This window comes from Octodon degus, unplaced genomic scaffold (genome assembly GCF_000260255.1).
Source record: "Octodon degus isolate 3935 unplaced genomic scaffold, OctDeg1.0 scaffold00045, whole genome shotgun sequence".
NCBI classification, from domain to species: domain Eukaryota; kingdom Metazoa; phylum Chordata; class Mammalia; order Rodentia; family Octodontidae; genus Octodon; species Octodon degus.
In genome coordinates this window covers 7,821,928-7,830,909 of record NW_004524621.1, presented here as the reverse complement: position 1 = coordinate 7,830,909, position 8,982 = coordinate 7,821,928, and the positions used below count along the sequence as shown (strand labels likewise).

Sequence of the window (8,982 nt, the reverse complement as noted above, 5' to 3'; positions counted from 1 at the left end):
TTACATTCTCTTAATAAATAGAGGAATTTGTTGTAATAGTGTTTGTAAATAGGATATCATGTCTGCATCTTGTACAGCAAATAACCACTAGGAAGAATGTATGCAATGTGTTAATTATTGAAACTGTCCTACCAATTTGGTCTGAAACTGTCTCATTGCTATTTGTCAATAAAATTATGGAATAAATAATAATTGTTAAAAAAAGAATTAATGGCCCACTGCAACAAATATGCTAACCCCACAGTCCCTATTTCTGCTGATCAACTCACTGGTTCTGGTGACCAGTTTGGAATAAATTGACAGTTATAATATGATAACAGTACTACTGTCCAGACAAGAACATGTTGCCTCAAAGTGTTGCAGGCAGCCAAATTAGAGAGAAATATTTTAGGCAGTTAAACAGGGTCAGGCCCTCAAGGAGACAAGATGGAAGACAAGGTGACCTTGCAACTTAAAAGAGACAGACACTGCCATATGGGCCAAATCTCAAGACAAAAGGGGAAATAGCTACATACTTCCCTAGGGATGGGCATCAGGGATTGATATTCTAAATAGGTATTAATTACCTTGAAAGAGCCCAAATGAGTCACTAGCCCAACCCCAACAGGAAGAGACCCTGTCCTATATTCATGCCCATCTGCTATGTAACTCGCTTCCCCATTTGGTCCTGGATTTAATCAATTTTACCTGAGCAATGGTGCTTGTAATTTCATTGGTTGATCAAAGTTTTGTCCCACCTCATGCCCAACTAAGTGAGTTCCCATGTTCTCCACCACCTTAGACCCGCCTCACCACATGGTTTTCCTCTATAAAAGTCCCTGCAAGAGACAACTTCCCTGGAACAATCTGCTCTGGCCCCCCTCCTGTCCCTCTCTTGGACAGAAGCTTTCTTTCCCTCAATAAATATATTCTGTTCATAACCTCCATTTGTTCCTAAAATTCATTCTTCGGTTTTAGAGAACATGAACTCGTATAGGTCAGGTCATACAGGTCAGGTTGGGAGATCATTTTTCCGCATATCATTTGGCATTTGGAGGTCACCCACCCTAGATTAGTTTTTCTCCCTGTATCAAAGCACGGGAAAAGGTTGCCCTTCCTGGCCAAACTATTCCCACTAGAGTTAAGACTGTTAAAAATACTAACAAATCTTATGTGGAACTTACAGCAAGACTAAAAGAAGTACTTTAAAAAAGTGTTGCAGCCCGCTTTGAGGGACCTATTATTGCAAATGTTATGACAACACTAATTCAAAATGCAAAAAGATCTTATAGCCATTAAAATCTCAGACCACCACTGTAGATGACCATATAAAAGCCTGTGGAGATATAGGATCAGAAACTTTAAAGGAGGACTGCTTGCAGACACGTTAAAAGGAACCAGCCTTTGCCCCCCAAAGAATGTAAATGCTTTGATTGTGGCAAAAGAGGGCATAAGAAGAAGGAATGTAGATCAGGAAAACAAAGACCTGAGAACCAGACAGAACAAAAGCCCGATGCTGCAGGAAACCCTTTACCTTCTAAGGACTGTCCTGGGTATCAAAAAGGACTATATTGGGCTAATCAGTGTCCATCAAAATGTCACAAAGAGGACATTCCTTTGATATGACTGAGAAACTTCAGTCTGGGCACATCCTGGGGCCTGCTGAAAACAATATGGGGAGTCATCAGGCATTTCTGGTGAGCAATGGCTACAAGCACAGCCGTGATCTCCTTGCAGTCACCAGCAGTAGTGCAGCCTGATCTATTCCCTTTAAAGAAAATGCTATGCCATCTCCTTTAGGAAATCAAAAAATTAGAACTGGGATTTATGGATGTCTTATCTGATGGAACTGTTGGTTTGCTTGTGGGGAGAAGCAGTTTAACTTCTAGGGGCATTATAGTACAAATGGGGGTGACAGATTCTAAATATAAAGATGAAATTCAGGCTATGATGCAAACCTTCCAACCACATCAAATTGAAGCAGATCATATAGCCTGATTAGTACTCCTTCCATATACAAAAGGTCATGCTACTCCCATAGAGCACATGAGGCGTTTTGGAAGTGCAGGAAAAATGATTTCTTGGCAAACTTTCATAGGGTATAAAAGAATTATAGCTAAAAATACATGGAAAAACTTTTATGGAGTTGGTGGACATGGGTGCAGAAGTGACCGTCATTTTTTGGCAACACTGGCCTACTATGAAGGTACCTACGGTTTTCTCAGGTGTTAGAACAATGATGAATGGGCATTAAAGAGCTAAATTCTTCAAATTTCTGATCTGGAAAGACAAACAGGTACTTTAAAATCACATATTGCTGATATAACAGTAAATTTATGTGGCACAGATTTGTTAATGCAGTGGGGAGTATATGTAAGCATTCTACATATATCATCTCAGGTAAAGAAAGAGATGGTGAGTTACTCTTCTCTCGTTGCTGTGACAAATACCCAACACCCAAAATGAAGGAAGGAAAAGTTTATTTAGCTCACAGTTACTGAAGGTTTCAGTCCATATTCAGCTGGGTCCAAGGCAGAGCGGCACAAAACAGAAAGCAACTTTTCAAGGCGGCAGCAAAAAGAAAGAACACAAAAAAGAGGTAGCAGCAGCTCAAGCAGCTAGCTTCTCTCCCCACCTTTCAGTGTAATGCAAATTACCTGTCCCAGGGCAGGTGCAGCATCCACACCCACAGTTATCAATCACAAACTCCAGAAGCCTCCCCAAGACTGCATGAGGCTTTGGGGGTACGCCTAGGCACAAACCATAACCTTTCACCCCTGGACCCCCAAAGACTCATGCACATCCCTTTATGCAAAAGCCATTCTAGTCCATCTCTAAGAGTTGCCAAAGTCTCAACAGTTTCAGCATTGCTGAAAAGTCCAAGTCGCAAGTCTCCTCCAAGATCCAAGGCAAACTCTCAACCGTGAGTCCCTGTAGAAATGAAAACTTAAACACTTGCAACATTCAAAGGCACAACATAAACGCTGCCATTCCAAAAGGTACACACAGCAGGACACCAAGCATTGGGACCAACACAAGTCCAAAAACCAGCAGGGCAAACATTAAGTCTAGCAGTTCCACGTGGAACATCCGAAGCAATGTGTGATGAGTTGTGAGCTCCAAAGGCTTTACATGGCTCCACCCCTACAGCATTTGTGGTGGTATCCCCCCCCCCCTTCTCTCTTAGGCCGGCTTTGTTCCCTCCTTGCAGTTTCCCTTACATGATCCACATTCCTGGCTTTTCTAAACTTCTGAGGTTTCCACTGAATAGGCTTCTCACTCACAACTTCACACTCTGCCCTCTCAGAGGCACATTGCCCTAAGACTGCATGAGGCTTTGGGGGGGACACCTATTCACAAACCATAACAGATGGCCTCAACACATTATAATCCTCGTGGATTTGAAAATTGTATATAACCTGTCATTTCTAAAGAGAAACACTGTCTAGGATAGACAAATTTAGAATAAAGGCCACTGTAGAAATGGGCTTTGCTTTACTGTTAAATGGCTTACTAATAAACCAATTTGGGTCAAGCAGTGGCCTTTACCAAAAGTAAAGTTAGATGCCCTAAGGTCATTAGTATAAGAACAGTTATCAGAAAGACAAACTGAGGAATCTACTAGCCTCTGGAATTTCCCTGTATTACAAAAAAAGAATCAGGAAAACAGAAAATGCTTACTGATCTTAGATTAAGGAAGTAATACAAGATATAGGTCTACAGCCAGGATTGCCATCACCAGTTATGATTCCTAAAAATTAGAAATTGTTATAGATCTTAAGGTTTGTTTTTAACCATTCCACTGAAACATAACAATAAAGAAAATTTGCTCGCTCCTTCCTTCCTTCCTTCCTTCCTTCCTTCCTTCCTTCCTTCCTTCCTTCCTTCCTTCCTTTTCTTATACCAGGAATTGAATTCAGGACCTTATGCTTGCCAGATAAAAACTTTGCTTTTACTGTATCTAGTTTTAATAATTAAGAACCAGTGAAGAGATATCATTGGAAAGTATTCCTTCAAGGAATGCTGAATCGTCCAACACTGTCAATATTGTGTTAATCAACCTTTAGAATTATACAAAAAAGATTCCTAGATGTTCTAATCATTCACTAAATGGTCAATATCCTTTTCTCTGCTAGCTCAGAAACTTGCAGAAAATGTTCTGTGTAGCCAAGCTGGCCTACAGATAGCCCCATATAAAATTCAGACTGACTATGCTATTATTTATTTTGGTAATGTTCTTCAAAAACTGTTAGGTCTTTACAGTTAGACCTTTCCAACCTGAAGAGAAAAACTCTGACAGATCAGTCAGTCTGTGCAAACAGGAAAGCCCCCTTACTCAGTCTCAGGAACTAAAATAAATCTGTTTAGGGCCGGGGAGATGGCTCAGTGGAATAAGTGCTTCCCTGGCAAGCGCAAGGACCTGAGTTCAATCCCCAGTTCCCCCCTAAAATAAAATAAATAAAATAAAATAAAATAAAATAAAATAAAATAAATCTGTTTATCAGGATGGCTCCCAGGGCTGGTTCTCCTGCTTACAGGAAAACCTGTAATTCTACAGAATGTCACTGCAGATCAGCAGCATGTTACTGTCATCCTGTACCTCCCCCAGATGCTTCCCATCAGAGGCACCATACCCAGCAGGGGATCCCTCCCACATCTATGTTAATCTATAAAGCTGATTCTCTTCCTCTGTCATGGTGATGGCCTTCTTGCCCTTGACCAGGTCATACCTAGCCTGAAATAAAGATCTTGCCTATCCAAGTGGTCTCAGTTGTTCCTCAGGGTCTAGCAAAAATATCATATTATTTTGCAAAGGATCAAGCTTTGTAGAGAACAGCTTCTCAATGATTTTTAAAAACTATTAAGAGATACTAATTGGTTACATTCTTCTTTAAGCATTCTCACTTATGCTTTTCAATACCTTTTTCATACTCTTAAGGAAGGTCTGGCCCTAAATAGTCCTAGAAGTCTCACTAAGGAAGGAGAAAAGGAATTAGTTTGGGTAGAATAAAGAATATATCAAGCTGAATTAACCCATATAGATTTATCCAAACCGGTTATACTCTTAAATTTTCCATCATCTCATTCTCCTGTGGCTACATTATGGCAAGAAGAAGCTGCTTTAGAATGGACATTTCTTCTACACAAGGAACAAAAGCAGCTCACTACATACATAGATAAAATAGGTTTAACTGTGCTTAAAGGTTGACATTGCTTAAGGTAGTTATCAGGAAAAGACCTTGAATCTATTGTATCTTTTTCTTTTTGACAAAACAGCAGATAGGGCATGCATTACAAATGAGTGAACAGAGGCAAACTGGGCTTGCTGATTTTATCAAAAAAAGTCATTTTCTAATTCTAAGTTTTTATGATTTCTTAAACACATAACTGGATCTTACCTAAAATTGTGTGCTCTGAACCAATACCGAAGTAGATACATATTATAATGATGGTAGTAGCAATGGAAAAGCTGGATATGTGGGAAGGATTTCAAAAGTATGGCAAACTCCTTTCTGATCTGCACAAAGAGCAGAACTTCAGGCAGTTACACAACTCTTATCAATATTCCAGAGTCCATTAATATTGTTACAGACTTCTAGTATTTATGGTTTACTGTTTTTTTTTAAATATTTATTTATTTTTTATTTATTACATCTATTTATTGTGTGTGTGTGGCCAGCTCAGCCCACCAGGGGGCGGGGCTGGCTGGCATGTGGTGCTGGAGGATTGAACCGCGGTCCCCGTGCTTTGCCAAGCCTGTTTCAAGTAGGTGCTTTAGACCACTGAGCCATCTCTCCAGCCCCTGGTTTACTGTTAATCACACAGAAACAGTCACTTTGTTGAATGATAATGACCTTGATTAATTGTTCTGCCAACTACAAATTCCTATTCATAACACAAATTGTTCTATTTTTATAACTTACTTACAGCTTCCTGGCAATACAGTTAAATAGAATAATGGAGTTGATCAACCAGTTGCTATTTTTTTACAAAATTCTTTAGCTACTCGATTTTATACTGTAACTCATGTAAACAGCAAAGGTTTACCTCAAACATTTCTTCAACCTTCTTCTTCTTTTTTCTTTTTTTTTTCTTTGGTGGCTGGCTCAGCCCACCCTGGGGGCAGGCCTGGAGTGGCATGTGGTGACAGGGATCAAACCTTAGTCCTTATGCATTTGCCTAAGCTTGCCTAAGTAGGCGCTTTAGATCGCTGAGCTATCTTGCTGGCCCCTCAACTTTCTATTTCACAAGCCTGCCAAATCATTTTATCTTGTCCTACTTTCAGAATGTTTAGTAACCCTGCCTTTCAACCTGGAACTAATCCTAGAGGCTTACAAAGTAGTGAGTTGTAACAAATGGATGTAACACACATTGCTACTCTTGGGAAGGTTGGTTTTGTACATGTTATTATTGACACATATTCTGGCTTTATATGGGCCTCTATGATTGAGAGAAAAATTTGTACATGTTGAAAATCATTTGTTAGAATGTTTTGATATTACAGGCAAACCTAAAGCAATGAAAACTGACAATGGACCTGCTCATATGTCCCATTCCTTCCAACAAATCTGGGTTTGTAGGCTGTTAACCATTATACCAGCATTCCACCAATCCTCAGGGTCAAAGAATGGTTGAAAAGGATACATTCTACTCTTAAATTATTTTAGCAAAACAAAAAGGAGGAGATAAAGATACATACTCACATGTCAATTATTACATAAAGCCCTATTCATTTTAAATTTTTTGAATAATAGTAAAGACTCTACTACAGCAGTGGAAAAATGGGGACCACCATCCTTAACAGGCTGCTGGAAACAATAGGGCAGTCTATTTTTTTGAAAGACATTTGTACTGGACAATGGGAAAGAGGTATTGTTCAAACAGTGGTCCAGGGCTTGCTTGTATCATTACAGACTCTCATTCCTGCCACATTTTTTTTTTTTTTTTTTTTTTTTCAGGACTGGGGATTGAATTCAGGACCCTGCCCTTGCCAGGCAGGCAGACTCTTGAGAAAAAGTGTGGTTACCTGCCAGAAGAATTAGACTTCAAAAGGAGCCAGAAAGGGGTCAGATTTGATCTGGATTCTCCAGTGGAAAAAAGGAGAGCAATGTTGCTGCAACAACACCTCCAGATAGTGACCAGGAACACTCAAGAAGCAGTCCCCAACCTGGGGACAGCTTAAGAAACTCATACAGGATGCTGAGAAACTGCTGAGCTCCATCAGATAAGGGTTTTCAGCTGGTAGAATGTTTCTAGGCTTGTTGGCTATAATGGCTACCAAGGTACATGCAACCTCTTCAGAAAATTCAATACACCATTATTGGGCATATATCCAAAATCCTGCACTAAATAATATTATGGATTGGACTGATGCTCCTGTACCAATATATGTTAATGAATCTGGATGGCTTCCTGGGCCTTATGACACACAGGGACCATTAATTCCAGGAGAACAAAAACAGAAAATTATTCAGTGGGGACTGAAGGCCCACCTAGTTGTATGAGCCATGGAGATCATTTTTTTTTTAATTTTTTATTTATGTGTGTGTGTGTGTGTGTGTGTGTGTGTATGTGGCCAGCTCAGCCCACCAGGGGGCGGGGCTGGCTGGCATGTGGTGCTGGGGGATTGAACTGTGGTCCCTGTGCTTTGCTAAGCTTGTTCTAAGTAGGTGCTTTAGACCACTGAGCCATCTCACCAGCCCCATGGAGATCATTGATTGAAGGTTGAGCCCAAAGCTGGTTATCAACAGTCAGGAATAGTTTTACTAATTATAGTCATATATCTCTATCTTTATTTCAAGGTTGGGCTTTCAAAGGATTGGCTTTTGATGATTCTGCTCCTCCAAAATTACCACCATGCCATCAGCAGGTAACAACAAAAATGTTTGATTGGGTTTAGTGGGAGGCATATAGGTCCAAAACCAAGTTACTTAATATTTCCTATGGACGCATCTTTGATTAGTGCCCTCATGGCTCTGCTGGAGCTAAGTGTTCCATCAGGGATCCAAAATGGATTATTGTATTTCTCTGCAGTACAATAAATATTATTGAATTCATATTATTTTGTTTAGTGAAACAATATAATTCTAATGTTTTTTATTACCATTTTTAAAATTCTCTTTAAAAAATAAAAATAAAACAGAATAGAGAACAATAACATATAAGCAGACAGGCAAATGAATCTATTGTGTAGCAAGAGGGAGGTATGCCAGAACCTCAACCTAAAATAAAATATGGTCTTCCTCACTCATCTTTGTGAAGTTGATCCTTTATGTGCTTGGAAGGAAAGTAGGGGAACAACACTCAGCATTCTTTTGCTATTAATTCAACTCACTACACAAGCACATGTTAGTCTTCCTTATATTATCACAATCAGTAGGAATGCTTCTGAAGTCCTGCTTAGATGTACTAATTGTAGTTTTGATATCTGTTTAAATACTTCTATACCGGGGCTTCCGCCGCCGCCCGCCCTCCCTCGGCCCATGACCCGCCCCCGGCCCCCGCCCGCCCGGCGCGACCTCCGGTCGGCTTAGTCTAAGTGACGTGTCTGAGCCGCTGAGAGCTGAGGACCATCCAGACGCGGCGGGGCTGAGCACACGCGGACACCGAGGGCCGGGACAGCACGGATCATGGCGTTGAAGCGGATTAATAAGGAACTTAAGTGATTTGGCCCGGGACCCTCCAGCACAATGTTCTGCAGGCCCAGTTGGGGATGATATGTTCCATTGGCAAGCCACAATTATGGGACCTAATGACAGCCCATACCAAGGCGGTGTATTCTTTTTGACAATTCATTTTCCTACAGACTACCCCTTCAAACCACCTAAGGTTGCATTTACAACAAGAATTTCTCATCCAAATATTAACAGTAATGGCAGCATTTGTCTTGATATTCTAAGATCACAGTGGTCTCCTGCTTTAACTATTTCTAAAGTTCTTTTATCCATTTGTTTACTGCTGTGTGATCCAAACCCAGATGACCCCCTAGTGCCAGAGATTGCA

At 40.4% G+C, this 8,982-nt stretch overlaps 1 protein-coding gene and 1 pseudogene across 1 annotated transcript in view; one reads left to right on the top strand and one right to left on the bottom strand.

The window, feature by feature from the left end:
• Dip2a (disco interacting protein 2 homolog A) overlaps positions 1 to 8,982 on the bottom strand; it is a 148,547-nt gene that overhangs the window by 18,264 nt on the left and 121,301 nt on the right. The window lies entirely within an intron of this gene.
• The window catches only part of LOC111816971, a 3,632-nt pseudogene continuing 3,112 nt past the window's right edge, over positions 8,463 to 8,982 (top strand).